The sequence below is a fragment of the Chinchilla lanigera genome, unplaced genomic scaffold (genome assembly GCF_000276665.1).
Source record: "Chinchilla lanigera isolate Chin_1 unplaced genomic scaffold, ChiLan1.0 scaffold00024, whole genome shotgun sequence".
In the NCBI taxonomy this organism is placed as follows: domain Eukaryota; kingdom Metazoa; phylum Chordata; class Mammalia; order Rodentia; family Chinchillidae; genus Chinchilla; species Chinchilla lanigera.
In genome coordinates, this window is record NW_004955425.1 from 24,304,797 (window position 1) to 24,326,003 (window position 21,207).

The 21,207-nt window shown below is 45.9% G+C and overlaps 1 protein-coding gene across 1 annotated transcript in view; it reads right to left on the reverse strand.

The window, feature by feature from the left end:
* The window catches only part of Iqgap2 (IQ motif containing GTPase activating protein 2), a 216,928-nt gene that overhangs the window by 136,812 nt on the left and 58,909 nt on the right, over nucleotides 1-21,207 (reverse strand). The window lies entirely within an intron of this gene.

Genomic DNA, 21,207 nt, shown 5'->3' on the forward strand with positions numbered 1-21,207 from the left:
GGGCCCTTTGGAAGCACCAGCTCCACAGCCTCGGATACCCTCTGCATCTGGAGGGCAGGGACACGCTGTTCAGAGATCCTGCCACCTCAGCCTAACCCAACCTGCAATGCTTAAAATGTCTGTGCTGCTTGTAGTTCTGGATGGCATCTTTTAAAGCTCAGTAAGCTTCTAAGAAGTAAAGAGTAATTACTGACCACTTACAAGGCATGATTAAAGATGGAATAGATGAGAAAATGTAAACATAAGCACTACCTTTAAAGAGCATTAAACACTGTATACCTGGTTGCTTAGGATGAGGGTTTGATCCCAGCATGGCAAAAACAAACAAACCTGTTTGTCTATCTACTGTCTGTCTGCCTGTCTATCAATCATTGAGACGATAATGCAATCCAAAGGAAAAACCAGAAAACCATGAAAAAGAGGCTCATGTGTCCACAGCTACATGGTAAAGTGCAAGTCCGAGAACAAAGGAGGACATTGGTTAATCACTAGAGTAATCAGGAAAACCATCAAGAAGGTTGTGGGATCTGGACTTAGTCTAGAAAATAGATTTGGCAAGACAGGGAGAGAATGTGCAGCTGGGGACCAGAGCAACCCAAAGGCCTAAGAAAACATGGTGGGCTGCTGGGGGAAAGCTACAGAAGGCCTTGGGCACCTAAGGCTCCCAGAAGGAAAGAGGAATGGGCATCTCCAGTACATGGAAAGCAGAAGTGAGCTATGGGAGACTAGTCCAGGAGGAGAGATGTTGACGTGTGTTGCTGCAGGGAGCTCTTGGCAGAAGAGCAGTGACACACCGACAGCAGTGATTACAGCAAGTTAATGTCTCATGGATGCCTCAGAGACCGTTTTTTTTCAGGCCTCTTCCACTGTGAGGTCTGAGGGGACTGCATCAGACACAAAGAAATGGGAAGTGAGGAATCCAAGAGATGTTTCAAGGAAGGTTTAATAGGACTTGGTGACATCTTTGTGGGGGGATTAAAGGAAAGAGAAGTAGTACAGGCCAGGGAGAGGGGTGTGACACAAGGGAGTCCCAGGACTCGGCCACCAGTGGTGGTATAACTGCGAGCCAGTTCCCTAACCTCCAGTGCCCTGGTTCTCTCCTCTACTAAATGTGGGGGTGGTGGTGAGAGACTGGGTAACAAAGTTCTTCCCAGTTCCAGTGTCCTAGAGGATGATGAAAGGAAAAACAAGAGGTAAAAAGTGATGATGATGAACTTAGTTTTCTACCTATCATGAATGTCTTAGCAACTTCCTCATTGCTGAGCGAAAATACCTGGCAGCCAGAACTTAGAGGAGGAAAGATTTATTTTGGATCACGGTTTGTAGAGGTTTCAGTACATAGTTGGCTGTCTACGAGGCAGGGTATTATAGCAGAGGTGCATGGCAGAAGAGAAACAGTCCATGGGAGGGCAGGCAGGATGCAGCAAGCCTTCTTTCTTCTTTCCCTTTTTATTTCATCCATGCTAGTACGTCTGTTGGTCGGTGCCATCCCCACCCAGTGTGGGTCTTCTTTTTTCAGTAAAACCATCACCCACACTGAGAACTACATTAAACCAATCAGCAGATGAATTCAGTATCACACACCCATGATTCAGTCAAAAGCCAAAAGCCCCAGCTATGACTGCATGAGATTTAGGGGGTACATCTTGACATAAGCCACAAAAATGAATAAGGTGAACAAGGGATATATATATTTTTTTTGTGGTACCAGGGATCGAATTCATGACCTCATGCTTGCTAGATAGGCGCTGTGCCACTGAGCTATATCCCCGGCCAGGATATTTGTTTTATACGAGCCTTTCTTCAAATAGACTGAAGTAAGAATATAATGGATGTGCTAAGTTTTAGAAAAGCAATCAGTAGTAATGCTTCCCTAAATAACACATCAGGCCACACCAAGAGCTAACACACTAGACCAAGCGCATCAGCTTTGTCACTATAATGGAAAACTGAGACAGTTAACTCTAAAGATATAAAGTTCATTTTGGCTCATAATTTTGGGGGTTCTAGCCCAAGCCTAGGCCTCTGGAGGGGGCACTACATGGTAAAGGGGGAGTATGTGGTAGAGCCTACTGCTTCATGGCCAGGAAGCAAAAGACAGAGCAGGGGCTGGGGTCCCCTTCAGAGTCGTCCTCCAATGACCTCAGCGCCTCTCACAAGGCCCGTCTAAAAAAGGCATAGTGCACCTCCCAACAGCACTGCCCCAGGACCAAGCCTTTGACACACAGGTATCAGGGAACACTCAACGTCCCCACTAGTGCACCATGTTAACCTAAATCAACTTGCTACAGCATTAAGCTGCTTCGTATCAAAATACAATCTGTATTTAACTGATACTGTTTTCAAATAATTATCTTTAGAAAAATTTGAGAACTTTCACAAAGCAATATAGAAATGCTTTATAATAAGCAGCAATTGGAGTATATATGTGTGGGGGGACACCTGCGAGTTGAGCACAAAGGGCAACTGAAGTATGTTTTAAATTTGGGCTTCAAAGGCTGGGGATTTAGCTCAGCAGCACAGCACCTGCCTGGAAAGCATAAGGTTGTGAGTTTGATTCCCGGTACCAAAAAAAAAAGTGGGCCTGAATAAAAAAAAGAAAGAAAATCACATTTGTTTCTGTCTATATTAAAATAGATATGCAGTCAGCTCAAAGCACTGATGATATCAAACACAGGTCAGATACGGCCTGTTCAGAGTACAGTCACAGCCACACTTCTGACAGTATGAACTGCTCTGCAAACACCACCTCCCTAGGGTCCTTTTGCAGTTGGCAACCTGTTTACACATCACCGGGCCCAGGGATGTAGCTCAGTGGTACAGCACTTGGCTGGCATACGCAAAGCCCTGCATTCAACCCTCAGAACCACAATAACAAACATACACACAATGGGTATCAACACAGTTACTAAATGAAAGATCCAAGTACCGCAGTTCCACTGTAAAATCTACTGGAACATGGGCAAAGACTTATGAAACACTGCATTTAGACATTGATGGCAATGTCTCCTTTTCACTGTGCTACACCCAAAAGATGGTGCTGTTATCAATGATAGCTGGTATTTATAACGCACTATTTTAATATTGGGTTTAATGTTCTGTGGGGATTACTGTTTAATCTTCCAAAGCACCCTGTAAGGAAAAGGTGCTATTAGGGTAACCATTTGCAGGTGAACTTTTGCTACTTTTCCTGATGACTTCCTGAGATGATTTCTTAGCTCTTCTGAGGCTCACAAAAACCCAAGCGACACAGTTGAGAAGTAAAATAATAAAGTTTCTACAGGCTTCTGACCCTCTAATTCCAATTTGTAACTTCTTACAACTCACCCAACAGAAGACTGAAGGATCAGGCCCATGGCCTCATACAAAACCAAAGTGACTGCAAGGCACCTCCAGCCACTCCCAGCAGAAGCAGGAGTTTCATGTTTGGAGACTTAAGTGCTGCTATGATTTGCCATACAAGGTCAGAGGACAGTAGGTTTGCCCTCTTTGCTACTTACCTGGCCATTGGCATTGTAAGTGGTTCAGGCTGCTCTTGTGGGGTTTGTGGCAAGACAGAGGGTGGCTACGGGAGGCTGAGAGACTATGCAAACAGAGCCACCCACCTCGGGATCCCCTGCAAGCTCCAAAGGACTTTCCTGAGAATATTCACCTTGGAAACTCCTCTCAATCACTGGTCGGTGTGTAGTCAATAATCACAGGGCTACTCTGAGACAAGTGACAGACTGCAGACACAATCAGCCAACGGGCATTTAACATTGTTCTAAATCTACTAAGATATCTCCCAGTGAAGCATGAACCAAGATGTACAGACTTCTAAAATACTGCATGTCACGATCATGTGGATGTCCTTTTATAGTGATCTATTTTTTTTAGTGTAAGGAAGAAAACTTTAAGCGCAGAGTGTGTATTGTTCAACCCAAAGGCTGGAAGACAGCTACAAGTGGCTGCCGGTCCAGGTCTGGATCTTCAGTCCACATCTTTTTAATGGAATTATATACTATGTGGCTTTTTTTTTTTTTCCAGTACTGGGAATCGAACTCACGACCTTGCACTTGCCAGGCAGGTGCTGTGCCGCTGAGCTAAATCCCCAGCCCCCACTATGTGACTTTTTGTGACAGGCTTCTTTCACATAGCATACTGTTTCCCAGGATCATCTACAGTGTAAGGATGCATCCAACTTCATGACTTCCCATTGCTGAGTTAACAGTCCATGGTGCAGATATATTACATTTTACTTACCTATTCATTAGTTTAGGGATACTGGTCCTCCACCTCTGCACCTTTGGCTATTATGAATAATGCTCTATAAACAGTAGTGAACATGTTTTTACAAGGACATGTTTCTCATTTCTCTGGGGCAGATCCTCAGGAGTGAAACTGCTGATTTGGGTAATTCTACGTTTAATCTTTTTATTACTACCAGACTGTTTTCCAAAACAGTTCTGTATGAAGAGTCCAACTTCCAACACTTACCTGTCTTTCTGATTACAGACATCCTAATGGCTGCAAAGTAGCATCTTGTTTTTTCATTTCCCTGATATTGAATTGATACTCAATGATACTGAGCATCGTTTTATGTTCTCAAGCCCACCGGTATGGCTTAAGAGAAATGTGAATTCAAATCCACTTCTCATGTTTTAGTTGAGTTTTCTTTTCGAGTTATAAAAGTTCTTCATATAGTCAGTACACAAGTCCTTTAGCAGATATATGATTTGAAAGTATTTTGTCCATTTTGTGGACTGTCCTTTCACTTTCTTATAGTACCTTTTGAAAAACAAAAAGCTTTAAATTTGATGAAGTCTCATTTATCTATTTCTACTTTTGCTGCTCGTATTTTTGGTGTCATTTAATAAACCACATCCTAAACAGAGGTCATAAATGTTTATACCTATGTGTTCTTCTATGAGCAGTATAATTTTTAATTTAGGTCTTCCATACTGTTTGAAATGTTTTTTGCATGTAGTATGAGGTGAGGGTCCAGTATCACTCTCTTGCACGTGGATATACAGTGGTGCCTCAGTCTGACTCAGTTCATGTTCAATTTGGTTTGTGACCAGCATTATGGAAATAATTAAGTTCATGAATGGAAGGCCCATGTGGCTATCCCAATACCACTGGCTGAAAAGACTACACTTATCAAATTGTCTTGGCATCCCACAAAAAAAAATCAGTTGACTATAAAAGCAAATCTTTACTTTAAAATCCTCAATTCTATTCTAACAATCTATGATTTATGTATAGACAATGCAACATATAAACATAAAATCAGGCTAGCAAGTCTTTCCGTGCTATAAAGAGAATATGTTCAATCGTGCCCAAAAACCTACAGAAAAGAAAACTTCAGTGGTCCCACTCCTTTCCAGCTGCCCTTTACTGCTTCTTCCCTGCTCCATTTATTAGCCCACTACACCAGTCCCCTCCCAAAGCCAAAGCTGAAGGATTCTTCTGAGCCCCTGAAGGGCTGCTAGCGACCCTCTCCTTCCTTCCCAGTGTGAAGGGAACCTACCTGTACTGTTTATGTTCTCTTCTTTCCGCAGGTAAGCTGGGGATCACTCATGTGCCTCAGAGGAACAAAATGGGAGTAAGAGGAATTTCCTTTTTATCATTCAAACTCCCTCTCTCCAGCCTGGTGAGTGCATGCGTGTGTGTGTGTGGAGTTCAGGTGGTCTCTATATGTGTCTCTATGTGTAAATGTATGAGATCCAATCCAGATGAAAGTGGAGAAGGCAGGAGGGAGTGAGTAAGGAAAAAACAAAAAGAAAGGAAATAAAGAAATTTCCAATATTTTGTCTTTCAAGAGGAAAAAAAAAGGTCACAAAAATTCCAGGGCATGTGATCCATTCCTGTGTATCTGTTGCATTTTGCAGAGCATATGAAAGTTGTCTTGAGATATTTTCTATCTGAGCTGTTATTCAAGAAATCACCAACAATAAATCTTGGTCTATATCACACAATGCTGTACGGAATAAATGTCCCAGAGGCAGGAGTGCTGACCAAGCAAAGGAAATGTGTTTTTCTGCATAAACCTCCTTTACTGAGTGCCCTATTCTGTGAACTTTCAAGTATCATAAGTCAATTTTTCTCCCTAGTGTTTTGAAAAATCAAATGTGATATTTTGTCTTATAAAGAATATAAGAAATCTGGTCTCTGTTTTTATGTATAGAGTAACTGGTCACTCTTCACCATCTGTGCCTTAATAAAATAAAATAAAATAAAATAACACCAGAAAGCCCACACTCAGGTTCCATGAGAAATGTTTTCATTAGTTGTAGAAGACCCCAAACTGTCACCAAGGTTCCATTGACCTCCTGAGCTCAGGGGAAGTGAACGCAGGAGAAAACATACTGCAAAACGGATACAGGCGCCCATTGGCCACCATTGTCTCCTCATACAAAACTTACTTGATTCACTATAAGAAGGTGACATAAAATACTATTTTCTTTAAAATATACAAGAATCAATATACAACTCCGAGAGTGAGGAGGAATGGCATAGACCTCAGAGGACTTGTTCATCATTGTCCTTGTTAGGGTGGAGATGATACAGCAGAATCGCTGGGTTTGGTAAATAAATACTTCCCAACTGTGTCCTATAGAATACTGTCAGCTCAATGCTAACAGAGAAATTCCTGATAGAAATATGGACATTAAAGTGATTCTAGTGAGGTTTCCAGTAGAAATGAGGAACACTACTGGACAAGGAAGAAAAAAAAATGATCCTTGTTATAAAAGGGCAAAGAACTTGGCTGAACGTGTTTTGGTGTTCTGTGGAAGGTAGCTCATGTGAGTTATGACCTTGGATATTCAGCTGATGAGATTTTAAAATTGTTTTGTCCTTTTGTGACAGGGTTTTGTTATGCAGTTCAGGCTGGCTTTGGACTCACTTTGTAGCACAGGCTGACCTCAAACTCACAGCAATCTTCCTGCTTCAGCCTCCTGAGTGCTGAGATTACAGGTGTGCACCACCATACCCAGTGAGATTTCTAAGCAGTAATGAAAGCACAGCCTGGGTCTGCCTGTTGCTTACAGTAAAACACAACAGTAGACAGAGAAATTGAAGGAGAAATTGTCAAGCAAAACAAATGAAAACTTAAGATTTGGAAAATTCTCTGTCAATCCATATTGCAAAATATTAGAAAGCATGTTCTCAGGGAGAACACCAATGATGTAGCTGGACACAGACAATCACCCCATAAGGAGATCACAGTGTGAATCACAGATCTAATTAAAGCATCACAACAGAAACCAGAAATAAAGATGGGTTATATTAGCAGAAATAAGACTAGCTTGGACTATAGGAGACAGACAAGACAAAAGTGAAGCAAAACTGCCAGCTTCTGGGGTTCCACAGAATGGACTAAGCACTGTCTACTTGGGAATATGTATTATCCTTCAAGAAGAGAAGGACCCATTCCATCCACAGTCCCACAGGTATGGGCCACGTATGAAGCTGTATACTCCTTGGTTTCAAAGGGTGAGGCTATCTCTGCTCGGTTTCAGTGAACCAAGTTACCATGACCCAGAGCATCAACAAGGATGTGGGTGGATGCTGCCCCACAGAGGGCTAGGACAGCAGAGAGATTTATCAGGTAGAGAGATTGTTTTCAAGTCTTACAATTTCATGTACCATGTCCTGCCAAGTGTTGGGACTTAAGCTTTAGATCCATGACCCTTTTCTTCTGATTTCTCCTTTCTGGAATGGGAACACGTATCCTACACTTGCCCCGTGATAGTATTATGAAAAACAAGTAACATATCTCATGTCAGAGGTTTACAGTTGGAGATGAATTTTTGTCTCAAAGCCACTTATACCTCGAGTCTCACCCATACCTGACCCAAATGCTATTTAGATGAGATTTGAGAGGTAGAATTGATGCTGTAATGGGTTTACACACTGGCTGCAGGATGTGGGTCAAAGCATGAGAAAAGGACATGAACTCTGGGGTTGTAGAGGGCAGTGTTAGACAGAATTGTGTCTCTCCCAAATTTATCTGCTGAAGTCCTAACTGGCAGTCTCTCAAGATGTGACTGAATTTGGAGACAGGGCCTTTAAAGAGATGGTTAAGTTAAAATGAGACCATGAAGGTGGTGGGCTATTATCAAGTCTGACTGGTACCCTTCGGGGTGGGGATTAAAGCTAAGGAGAGAGAATTCGGAAGCAACCAAAACTGCAGACACCTTGACCGTGGATTTCCAGCCTCTGAAACTATGAGGAAGTAAATTTCTATGGTCTAAACCACTCCATCTCTGGCATTTTATTTAGGGCAACCCAAGTAAACTAATACATTAGCTAAACCATCAGTCACCACCCAGCATCTGAAACCCCTTAGCTAGTTGTATTTTGTCTTCGCTGCATTTAATACTACCTGGCAGATATACAGCTTATCTAAAATGCTTGGCCCACCATCTTGGATTTCAGAATATTTGCACATATATAATCAGATATTGTACAGACAGAAGCCAAGTCTAAACCTAACAATTCAATTGTGTCTCGTGAACTCTCACATACACAGCCTGACGGTGATTTCACACGGTATTCTCAGTGCACCTCCATTTAACTGTGACCTGTCACATAAGGTCAGGGTGAAATTTTCTTTCCATTTGTGACCTTATTGTTAGTGCGCAGAAAGCTTTAGGCTTTTGGAGCACTTTGGGTTTCGGATTAGGGTCGCTCATCCTGTATAGTATTTATTTATTGAACTGACTTATCCACATTGAATGTAAACTCTTTAGAAGCAAGAGTCTTGAGCACAGTGGATAAAAGCACAAGCCTATAGAACATGTGCAAGACTGAGCCCAAGGTTGGCCCCTTGAGTTATGTGCTCTAAGGCTAACTGACTTGGCCTGCCTCAGTATCCTCATCTGTAAGATGGGGACAGTAATAGTGCTGCTTTCAGTGTTGTGAGTTAATGGAAGAAAACTCTAGCACAGTGCCTGGCACACAGGAATCACCACTGGTGGTAGCTAGGATTGCTTTTAACATTCCAGGATCATTCCCCTTCCCCACTGCCAGTGTATGTAACCCACTGTTTGCACCTGTCCCTCAACACAGTTTCGTGTGCTGTCCTCTGCCACACAGCCCTCAGGAAGCACCCATGTGTCTCCTCTCCTCACTGCCTGCTGCGCCCCTTGGTGACTCTCACAAGTTCTACTGCCTTAGGTTAAGCGCAGACTGAAATTGGATTTAGGAGGGGCTCTGAGAATATGTATGCTCACAGTGGCCAGGTTTCCCCTGGGCACGAGGCTCCCATGACACTGATAATGCCGACTGCAAAGAGCTGCAGCTCACAGCTACGTAGCACATTGACTAACGCTTAGCAGATACTTGGCACTTACAGGAAAGTATTTACACTCCTCTGATGAGACCAGTATTATAACCCTTTAACAGAGCAGCAAAAAGAGAGGCTTAGTGAGCTAAGTGACTTGTTCCAGATTACACGGCTAGGAAGCAGCTGAGCATAATTTAAATCCAGGTTGTTACCTGTGCAGTATACATTGCCACCACCTCCCTCCACTCTGCTTTGACAAATCCTTTGAGATCAATGCAGTGATCAGTGCTTACTACACTCAGGTCCTAGGAAACTCACAGTGTAGCCTTCTCTTGAGCTAAAAGCAGCCAGTTCGGATCTAAATTAGTTCCCTAACGCAAAGTGTGTCTATGCTTCAACACCGGCCGAAGGTGCCCAGACTCCTTGGGACTGGCTGACATTTCTAGAAGCATCTGGGGGGTACAGCTGTGCACTGGACTTTCGGCTCCACTAAACCCAGCTTCAACTCACTCCTGCAACTTCTGAGTCATGATTACCTCGAGATGCAACAATGTGAACCACAATTTCCTCCTTTAGAAAAGGGGGAACAACACTAGCTTCAGCTGACATGAGCACAAAAACAGGTAACACACATGGAATCACCTTGTGAAAAAGCACCCAGTGGGCAACAGATGCTTCAGAAATGATTGTTCACACAAAGAAATGAAAGGAGATAGGAAGCCAAGTTGACCTGAAGTCAACCACACTGTCCTCCACGAAGCAGACCAGCCGCTTGTTCCTGAACATGTAAACTCTGCAGTTTTCTAGGCGGAGATCACCGGACCACACGACACCCTTCCGAAAAACCCCCGTCCAGAGAGCCTCAGAGAAATGAGTGACAAAGTGGGATTCTGTGATGTGGGTTCCTGGGAACTCACTACAGGTGGAACTAGGCTGTCGTGTACCGCACCTTCCACTTTGCAAGATAAACACTAGCCAGGGTGCAGAGTCAAGAAAAGAGAACCGAAAGTACCGGGCAACAGTTTCCTGACACTCAATTCTCATCTCAGGCTTCCGCATAAATTTGGCCTAAACACACATCTGAGACTTGATGAGGCAGGATCTCCTTCTGGGGTTTGTCTTGCACCGTGCACATGACCCAACCACAGAATAATCACTGATGTTGCACTTTAAGCATTTCTCCGCCCCGATGCAGGCAGGAAAATGAAAGCAGCAAGCGTCCTAAGATCACTGTAAACTTACTCGTCACAGCGCTTTCCTGTCCCTCACTCCCCTTCTGATAGTCCGGACATTCAATATGGGAATTCCATAGTGGGAATTCTAGAACACCAAGAGTATGCAGAGCTAAAGCTAAAGCCAGGCCATCCTGTGAGACCCACAATAGGCAAAAGCTGAACCCAGTAGGGGTTCCCTTCCCTTTACTACCGGTGTCTTCTGCTCAAAGTTAACCCTTTCTTGGAGGTGGAAAGTGAAGATGAGATAGGAAGACTGGTTCCTCTAGAGTCTAGGAGGTCAGAGGGCAGAGCTCTCTGCAGGCAACCTGAAGGAACAGCACAAGATGACACTACTGAAAAGTGTAACTGTGGGAAATGTCAGTTCAGTGTCATCCTCGGCCCCTTCCTCCTCTGGTTAAATCCTACATCCTTTGCCCAGCCCTTGTTGATTTACCCCGCCCCCACTGCCAGCTGTACTCAGGAAGTGACAAATGGGGACTCACTAGATGCCATCAGTCACTGTCACCCAGAGGAGAATGAGAAGAATCCAACATATGTTCTTGCAAATGCCTCCCCCTCCGCACTCCCACCTCCTCCTCTTCACCGGCACCCAATCTTTATAAGCCATTTTTTAATTTCCCTTCAGGAGAAATGTATGAGGAGCAAATCAAAGGAGTGTGCAAGCAGCATTTTCTTTCCTGTGTTTGTTCATAGTTACAGCTCGCAGTTCCTGAAGGCCAGACTGAGGAGGGCTGCACACACGGCTCCTGCCAATGCCAACCACAGCAAGTGGAAGGGTGGATGGTGACGAAGGCTGCCCTACGCTGCGGCGAAGCGGGCTGCCGAGTAGCAAGGGTGCAGATGGTCCTCTTGGCACCTTGCTCCGCACAAACAGGAGTGCCCTGTTCCTCCACTGACCATGGTGGCTCCCGATAGACCAATTCCTATGGTAACAGCTCTATGTATAATGCACTAAAAATAAACCAGCACTGGAGGACAGACACTTGTGTTCATTTCTGGGAATACAGTAGGAGAATGTGGCAACGCGTATCCAAGGCCACAGAATTCCCCTTTAGCACTATAATTCATTATTGGGCATTTTGCTGGCTAAATAACAAAAAGAAACAAACAACAAGAAGATCACCTGCAGGTATGAAGATATTAATCATAAGGATGTTAAAAATCAGCAACTTCAAGTGCAATGGCAGGAGAGAGCGTGAAGTTACGTTGCATTATACAGATGGAAGACTACATGGCTTTCAAACCTAGGACGGTAACTTAGTAAAATAGAAGAAAGTTGACAGAGTAAACTTAAAATAATTTTAAAGATTTATGCACTTTTTGTCACTTGTATCCACACATGAGTTATGAGAAAAGATGACCTGGCATATGAGGTTAGAATTCTGGAGTTTCAGCTGGGCATGGTGGCGTGGTGGCGCCTGTAATCCCAGTACTCGGGAGGATGAGGCAGGAGAATCATTGCAAGTTCGAGACCAGCCTGGGCTACAAAGTGAGCTCAAGGCCAGCCTAAACTGCATAGGGAGACCCTGTCTTAAAAAGACCAAAAAAAAAAAGGGGGGTTTCTTAAATTCATTTTGTGATAAACAAGCATTAGTTTAAAATATTAGGGTAACAGTCACCATCGTCGCTTCAACCATTTTCAAAATCTCACTTCTACCCTTCACAGACAGGTAATGACAGAGGATGGGGACCCCCAGCAAATCGGGCGGGCAGTCCAGAGCTTGTGAGAAAGGCCAGGGAGCAGAATGAAAGAGCCATGTCATTTACGTGGACTGTAAACCTATGGCATAAGATACATGGTAAAGACACACACAAATCCAAACCGTATGCTTCCTACACGTCCCCGCAGTTGCCTATGCAAGAGAGGGGACTAGCGTTAAAAGGAAGTAACTCTTCGTTCAGCACAAACCAGTTACCACCATGTACCAGTGGAACCTGTGCCGTGCCCGAGGAGCAAGGTTAGCCCGGCCTGTGCACCTGTCATCCTCCTGAGGGCCCTGCATGGTTCCAGGACTGTGAAGTCGGCTGTGACTACCACAGCAGTGGGCATTTCCTCTGCGTGACACATGCTCTGCTCTCCACAGCAGCTCCTTGCGTGACACTGCTTCTGTTTAGAACCAGACCAGGGGGCTGCAAGACAGCATCGTTCCTGGGAAACAGTTAAACAAGTTACCAACAGCGCAGACCACTGGGTTATCCAATTGTATGGCTTTACATGTAGTAGTTCTGTGCGAACATAAATCAATCTACACATTCACACACACAGGCGTGTCTGCACACATCATCCCTTTGTGTCCATAGGGACTGGCTTCAGGACACTGTCCCCCAAGAGAACTCAAACGCGTAGATGATCAAATTCCTTCCATAAGATACTTGCGTACAACCCATGTGCATCCTCTTACGTACTTTACGTCATTTCTACTTTACTTGTAATAATACAATGCAAAGCTATGTGAACAGGTGTTGTACTGTTGTGGGAGTAATAGGGAGGAAAAATGCCTTTACATGCTTAAAGATTTTTTTTAACACCCAAATGTTGATCCATAATTGGCTGAAACCTCAGACGCAGACCCCGTGACTACTGAGGGCCAAGTATGTAATTATTTCTCTACGTAGTTACCTCTCTGCATGCACAGTTCCCTTTCCTCCATCATGAACTCGCTGTTCAGAAATGAGCTCTGGTAGGTTATGAAAGAAACTGGCAAGAGTGGTTACCTCTGCAGGGTGGACTTGTAGGCGGAAGACTTAATCTTCATCATGTACCCTGTTCTTGGACCTTTCAAATTTTGTACTATGTGTGTATGTGGCTACAAATAAAAATTTTAAAGTACTTAATTAAGCAACCACCCACTCTGTACACACAGTATTACAACATAAGCCTATGAAGTAAAATGTTCCCATCATGCCAGAGCCAGCAGGAAGCCGGCCAAGTCCTCCTCTCTAACCTATCTCTACTCTGCTTTCTCTCGATTTCCTCCCGGGACCTCTGCCCCCAGCTCAGCCCCAAGCTGCTCACAAGGTGGCAGCATCTGCTGCCAGGCCCGCCTGGCTCCTTCGGTTTTCTGTGCAGGTTAATAATTAACTGCGGCCCTGCCACCCAGAGAGCCTCCCTAGGACCGAAGTCAGCTGGAGGCTGCTGTCTCGGTCACATGTCCCTGCTCTTGGGTCTCAACATGGGTCTTGGCCCCAGAACTCCAGTTTCCTACAAGCCATGGAGGGCTGCAGGAAAGGCAGGGGTTCTGCGGCCTCCTAATACCTTCCCAAGGTATCTCAGATGCTTGCAAATTAATGTCACTTTCTTAGGTTTGGCTCTGCTCAGAATAGCAGCTAGTGGGCCGCAGAGGCCCCTGGAACCAGAAGAGAGTAACGAGGGGCGAGCAGGAGACACTGTCTGCCCTGTAGGTCCTGCCCCCAGAGCACTGTGAGAACCCAGCGCCCCAGCACCAGCCAGCACCCCAGCACCAGCCAGCACCACTCCTCACTCAGCTCCCGTGAAGAACGAGAGTCCCCAGAGAAGTCAGTCCCAGCTCACTTGTCCAGCAACGCCGTTCTGTGCTGCCCTGTGACAGACATCAGAAATACCGAAAACTTTCTCTGTGGCAAAACCCTACAGAAGGGGGAATGCAAGACAAATGAATAAAAGCAATCCCACCTTACCCATCTAAGGGAAAAAAAGATGGTCTGGTGCTTTGGGGAGGAGGGGCAAGAAGAACCCAGGAAATAAATTTGTATGTAATAAAATCAAATGTAACCTGTTCTGGGTATGATGGCACTCTGGGAGGCTGAGGCAGGAAGATCACAAATTCAGGCCCACTGTGGGGACCTTCATGACTTAGTGAGACCCTGTCACAAAATAAAAATTTTAAAAAGGGATAGGGTTGTAGCTGAGTGCAAAGGTCCCAGGTTCAAACCTCAATATCAAAGAAAAAAAATTCACTCTCCAATCAAAAACTGTATCATTAGGAAAAATAAAAAAGCCAAGAAAAGCTCAATAATCTACAGAAAGAAACTGGCTGGGACAAACAGGCCACTGAGACGCACGCTCTGAGCTCCCCTCCTCCTGAGGAGCAGGACCATGGAACCAGCCTGGTCTCTAGGAGGTTTCCAGTTGCCTGGGCACAGGCCAGAGGGCTGCGAGAAGACACTGGCCTGGGTGAAGGGGTGGGAGGGGCGTGCCCTCACCCACCGCACTGGGATCTGCCACAGTCACCAGAGTGTGTCCCCTTCTGTGAAGTCGATAACGGCCACACAGAGACACCGGCTGAAACCACAGGCACCGTCACTCGACGGTTTTCGGAACAGGAGCTGGTTATAAGAGACCTCTCTTCCACTACAGCGTTCTCGGGTTTCAGGAAATGCGGCTTGAGGGACAGTGGAGCAGCTCCAAGCAATAACAAATCATACTGCGAGGGTGTCCTTGGTTGGCTTGGGTTTCACAATACCTCCCAGCCTCAACCCAACACTTTCCAGGCTGGTTATCGGAAAGACGCAGGGTCTGAAGCCGACTAGCTACAAGCTTTATGATCTAAACATCTAGAGACGTTGCTAACTGCCTTTCCTGACCAGGCCTCTATTTCCTGAGCCACAGTTCTAGCACACATGTAGAGTATTAAATAGACAGCACACACTGACACTCAACATCTTCACATATGTGAAGAATGGAGTTCTACATAACATAACTCTGCACAAGAATAAGACATTGGGGGTGTAGAATTAGGTGACGACGAACTAAGGCCCAAGGCAGAACTGCAGTCACACAGAAAATACAATTCAAATTATCCTAGGAAAGGGGAAACAATTTAAAGTAAGTTTTAACCGTTGGGTTTCATCTGTTGGCAAGACCTGATCCCCATGAGGCTCCAGGCATACAGGATGGATCAGGAGATTTCAGATTTTATCAGGAGCCAAAGTGTCATTGGAGGTATTGAGTAGCAAGGCAAAGCAGAAGTATTAGTCATATCTAATCACCTAAATTATTTACACAAATTGGAATTGACCCGGACTAACTTTAGCCTCGAAAAACCCACTCTGGGCAACAGGTACCTGCCAGGGTGTGGCAGGTACGGGAGGGGATGCTGGCTGGGTGGGCCTGCTGGCCACAGCTCCAGGCCTCTGCTGTGGGAGACCTCAGAAGCAGGAAAGCATGGCCAGGCGTGGTGGTGCATGCCTGTAACCCCAGCACGCACGAGGCTGAGGCAGGAGGATCGTTGCAAGTTTGAGACCAGCCTGGGCTACAAAGTGAGCTCAAGGCCAGCCTGAACTGCATAGTGAGACCCTGCCTCAAAAAGACCAAAAAAAAAAAAAAAGGCAGAAAAACCAGGTGCGTGTGAGTTCATCAATGCGTGGGGCTAATTAAAAGCGAGTTAAACACCTGCTTGTTGAGTGAAATACATCTGAAACTCTGAGAGGATTTCACACGGAGGTGAAGCACACTCAGGCTGCCCTCAGGTGGGTGAAGGTTGCAGGGGCTCAGTGGCTCCTTTCAGTGCGCTCCTGCAAAGCAGGCTTTCTCAGTGATGAAGGCACCTTCGAAGAAGCTGTGCAAAACTAAGAGACAGCAGGGAAATGCAAACAAAACTGTAAGGAAATACCACTTCATACTCCTTGGCTATTTTAAACAAACAGAACCCACAGGAAACAACAAAGTTGCTGAGGGCACAGAGACACTGAAACCTTCCACGCCCTGCTATCCCTGCCACAGACTGTGTGTGACAGAGTGTGGGCCCTCAGCCTGCCTGGATACTCAGCTCCGGCACCCTCAGGCAGGCAAGAGTCAGTTTTCTTCAGTCAGAGATACCCTCTCAATCCGCACGCCCAGCAGCTTCCTTTTCTCTCTTTTATCTGCTGAGTAAAGGAAGAATGATGCAGCTTCTGCATACTTTATTCACACCTGTATGACCATGAGCTTATGTCAACTGCCTGTTTTTTGGGGTATGAAGAACACAGAGTGATTCACACAATCTGTCCAAGAAAAAACACCTTTCTATTTCCAAGTTCCTGCCAATGTATGGGTTAGTGAAAGAAAGTTGTGAAGAAAACTTAGAGAACCTTGAACCCTCTGTTTCTATAAATAGTTAAAATAACATCCAGGAGACTCCTGCAGCCCCTCCTAAAGCCAGGTACACTCTAAGCCTGGCACTTGTGATGGTGCAGGAAGGGCTGCTCAGGGAGAAACACCAGGCACACAAAGCAGGCAGTGCTAGAAAGACAACATTACCAGTGTCCAGGGGACACTAATGTCCAGGGGATAAGGCTGAGCAGGGCTCCTTCCTTACTACTGGAATTGTACCCGAGGCCCAAAGCTGAGGGTAGGGGCCAGAAACCTCCTTAGAGGCCAGAAGCAACTGGGGCTTGCCGCCAGCGTCGATGAGCACAGCCCCTCCAGCCATGCAGTCTCCAGGAAAGGCAGCGGGATAGAGGTCGGCTTTGAGATGGGCTCATTTCTCACGCAGGTTACTACCTGCTTCCCCCACAAGTCAGGGGCACGGATGTGTTCCAAGAGACTCTCGGGGAAACCAAGGCACTGAAGGAGAGACAGGGCACTCCGTTTCAGTACATGTCCTGCTCCTCATCTGGCTGCTTGCTGGGCTTCAAATACGGAATGGGAGAGAGCTGGGGAAACCTGGTGTGCGTCCTTGGAAGGATTGGGTGTGGACACCCATGACCCCAAGCCTCGCCCCATTTTGGAACTGGAGGTCTGGAGGGCGGCGCCCCCTAGAGGAGCTCTGCAATCAGAGTTCTGAAGGGGACAGTCCGGGTGCAGGGTTCCAGGACAGAAGACCCCGCTCTCTCCATCCACTGCTGTTGAGTGGTGGCAGGGAGCTGAGCTGCTTCCCGGGACTCAGGGCTGAAGCTAGGCCCTCGGCCATGACGCTGTAGAGGGACACTCTGTTCTGCTCTGGCCTCTCAGAGAGAAGACGGGAACGTGAAACAGGCCCTAGAGTGTCAGGAACATGGGCTGAGCAGAGGCCAGCGACAGAAAGAGGCCCGAGGAAGCAGGGAGCTACAGTGGCCGCTCCTCCCACTGTCCTCCACCTGGGGAGTCAGGTGTCTGCCCAGCCCGTGCTCCTGACCTCCGACTCCTTCTCCCCACCCAACACCGTGGAGGAGCTGCAGCTCAGAGGCGCGCGTGAGGGGGTGCGTGGGGCCCGAGCTGAGGGTTTCAGCGAAGGATGCGGAGTCTGAGAACACGCTGCGACATCAGTGCAAGCCCAGAAGGCGCAGCCCCGTGGAAGTGATGCCCGAAGTAAACTCTTCGTGCCGTCACCTCCACCTGAGCTCCCGTGGGAGTGGTGACACAAACAGCAGGCCAAACACACACCCTCCCCTTACTCCCCAGTAGGGTGCAGTGGGGAAACAGCCCCTCGGCACTGCCCCCTACTGTGCCCCGGCCGAGGTCACCTGGGGCCCCCGGTGGCCTCTCCAAGAAGGGGCCCAGGGCCTGACTTGCTTGGCTTGGCATCCAAACCCGGCCCCTTCTCCAGGTGTGAACGTCCCAGGGAAACACTGCCCGGCAGGCGCTACTTCCCCTGACAGACCACCAAGGCGGCTTCACCGCAGTGCTGCCCCTGGCCGGGACCCCAGCTCTGTCAACTCGAAATGAAGCACCTGCTGGCTCTGCCCCATGAGCCCAGGGAGCGTCGGGTGTCCACTGTGACTTCAGAACTGGCTGCTGCTCACTTGGAGCTTAAGCATGCATCGCATTGCATTTACATTTCTGATCTATCCCATCAGGCGCTGCGATAGGTGGTCATGAATATAAAAACTCTGTCAGTGTACCCACCCCTTCCTAGTATCTCTCAGCAGGGAACAGCCATACTCGACAACTACAGTCTGACCTTTAGCAGAAACACAAAAGCACTATTGAAGGAAAAAACCAAAAAACAGTTCTGAACAGAATGCACCAGAACTCAAACTTGCCAAGCTGTCTGCACTCTGGAATTCTGCAGAGTTTAAATGTCAACTGTCCAAAACCAGCCTGGTGGGTTTCTCTGAAATAACACTTAAGTACTCTCATTTCTACCAGGCTCTGTAGCTGGCATGTTAGACAATTAAGGGTCGCTGGGCACCACTACCCGGAAGGGCACTCCGTACATGTCCTGCTGAAGCGAACACAGTGGGGCCTCTACGAACCTTTTAAAGTATAAACCAGGGAGCCTATCTTAACCAAGCGACCTCAGCCAGTACCCTCCCTGCTGCTGAGTCCCTATACAAACACCAGGGCTCGGAGTCACTGAGCATTGAAGGAGGAACTTGGATTACTGAGCAAAGATCTTTTCCCCGGGAAATAGAGGCCATGCACTGGAAGATGCTCTCACACTCCATGCCCCAGAGAGCTGGGGGACAGCTCAGCAAGGACATTTATGCCACAAATGAAAATGACAGCATCTGAACCCAGAGCATACCTAATCACCAAATTCCACAAGGAGAAAACTCTACTTACTCTTCCAATTTTCAGAGTTAAAGAACTTCACATTTAACTGAGCCTGTGAAGCTTATCAGCTGTCTGAAACATTTCCCAGAGGCACAAAATAAACGGTGATGGATCTTAACATTAGAACTGAGAGGAAGCCGGGTACTGTGAGGTGCACATCTGTAATTCAGCTATTCAGGAAGCTGAGGCAGGAGGATCAGGAGTTCAAGGCCAGCTTGGTCAGCTTAGCAAGACTCCATCTCAAAAATAATAATAAAAATTAAAGAAAATAAAATTGCAATGAAAACATTCATACCAAGTCTTTCAAAATAGCTTACCAATCTTTAAAAAATTCTTATAAAAAGAAAAAGGAAAGAAAAAAGGAAAAGAAAGTATGTAGTACACAATTTGATGGGAAACTTTTGTCCAAACCAGTGTTCCGTGAAACGAGTTAGGAATATGTTGCTGGGAACCACTTACATGGTGCGTGTTGATAAGGAATGAGGAGTTCTCAGGAACAGATTTAATATTAATGTTATTCCTACTCCTACTTTGTTTTTGTGCACCACAGAAAATAACAAGAAATAATGAAACAAAGTTTCTCCCTTAATTGCCAACCCCACCCGCCCTACTCAGAGCGCTAGTCATTGCTTCTAGCATGTTCTGTGATTTTCACCGCATCAGTAAGCCTGCAAGGGCCTCCAGCTGAAGAAGAGGATGCAGAAAGCAGTCTTTGTCCCTCCGTCTACTGCACAGGAGTTGGCAGCATTTGTTCTGAAACAGGCAGAGTGAGGCTTCATCAGGAATGACCCCCAGGCCTTCTCTCTCGCAGACCTAGCCGAGCTCCATGGCAATCACTCCAGTGCCTTGTCCGCTTAAGGTTCTGTGATCAACATCTTGAAATTCCTAATGTTTAACAAAAAGCCTCTCATTTTCATATCACAAAGAGCCCTCTAAATTATGTAGCAGGACCTACATAGAAGTGATTTTCTTTTTAATGGTACCAAAGCATTAAGCAAACATAAAAAATTTTACTTCATGCCATACATGGATTTTACTCTATTTTTAAAATGCCAAAACATTTTATCCTCTCAAATTCAATCAAGGTAAAGTACTAGTCAAGAGTACTACTCTCTGCGTCATTTCCTGGTGGTCATGATGTGAGCAACTTTGCTCCAGCTGCATGCCTGACACGATGCTCAGCTTGGCCCAACATGGTAGGATCAAGTGACTGGACTGAACTCTCTCAAACCAACAGCCAAATAAATGTTCTTTCCTCTTACATTGTTCATCTCATGTATTTTGTCACAGCAAATAAAAGCTGACTGATGCACCTGCACCACTGCAAAAGGTTTCTTACTCTTCTTCCGGATCCACTCTTGCCTACTGCCAATCTGCCTTCACACAGCTCAAATTCTTGATGACAACAAATGTGATCTCTTCATTTTGGTTAAAACTTGGCCATGGCATCCACTGCCTTCGGAAGCAGGCCCAAAGCCTTTGCCTGGCCACCGCCCCCTCTTGCTGTTGCCCTTACCCATTCCTTGCTTTCTGTGTCTCCTCTTCATTGGCATCCTTTCAGCTTCTGGAATATGCCCTGCTCCACCCCACCTCCTAGCCTTTGAGCCTGTCCTCCTCCCACCCAGGGGGCAGATATTTCAATCTGTCTATGTCTAAGGGTTTAGATAAAAATAGGCAAAAACTTTGGTTCAACTGACATAATCATTACTAGCTTTAATTTCTTAAATACATGAGTGATTCAAAAAGCTCACAGTTCTTAGTAAGTTTTGCCTTCACACTTTGCTTCATGCTACATTCCCAATGGTGTGGATAATAAGCCTCAATCTACCTGGGAAATACAGGCCAACCATAGGGACATCTAGAGAAAGTTGCCCTGGAGTGCCTCAGATGAGGTCAGCCAGGCCTGAAAGGCATCTTCATGACCTTCCCTAACCTCTGAAACAATATGCTTGAGCAGCTCAGCTCAGAAGAATGCGGGAGAAACAAAGCAAAAAGTATTAACAGGAATGAATTAAAGACTTGCTCTAAAATATCATCCCATGTACATTTTATGAAGAAGTTTAACTATTAGATCTTATAAGAGATTCATACAAAGCAAGCATGACGCTATATGCCTGTGATCTCTGCTACTTGGGAGATGAAGGTAGGAGGATCATGAGTTCAAGGACAGCCTGGGTGACATATTCAGTCACAAAAAAATGAAAGAAAAGAAAAGAAAAGAAAGAAACGAAGAAAGAGAGAGAGAGAGAGAGAGAGAGAGAGAGAGA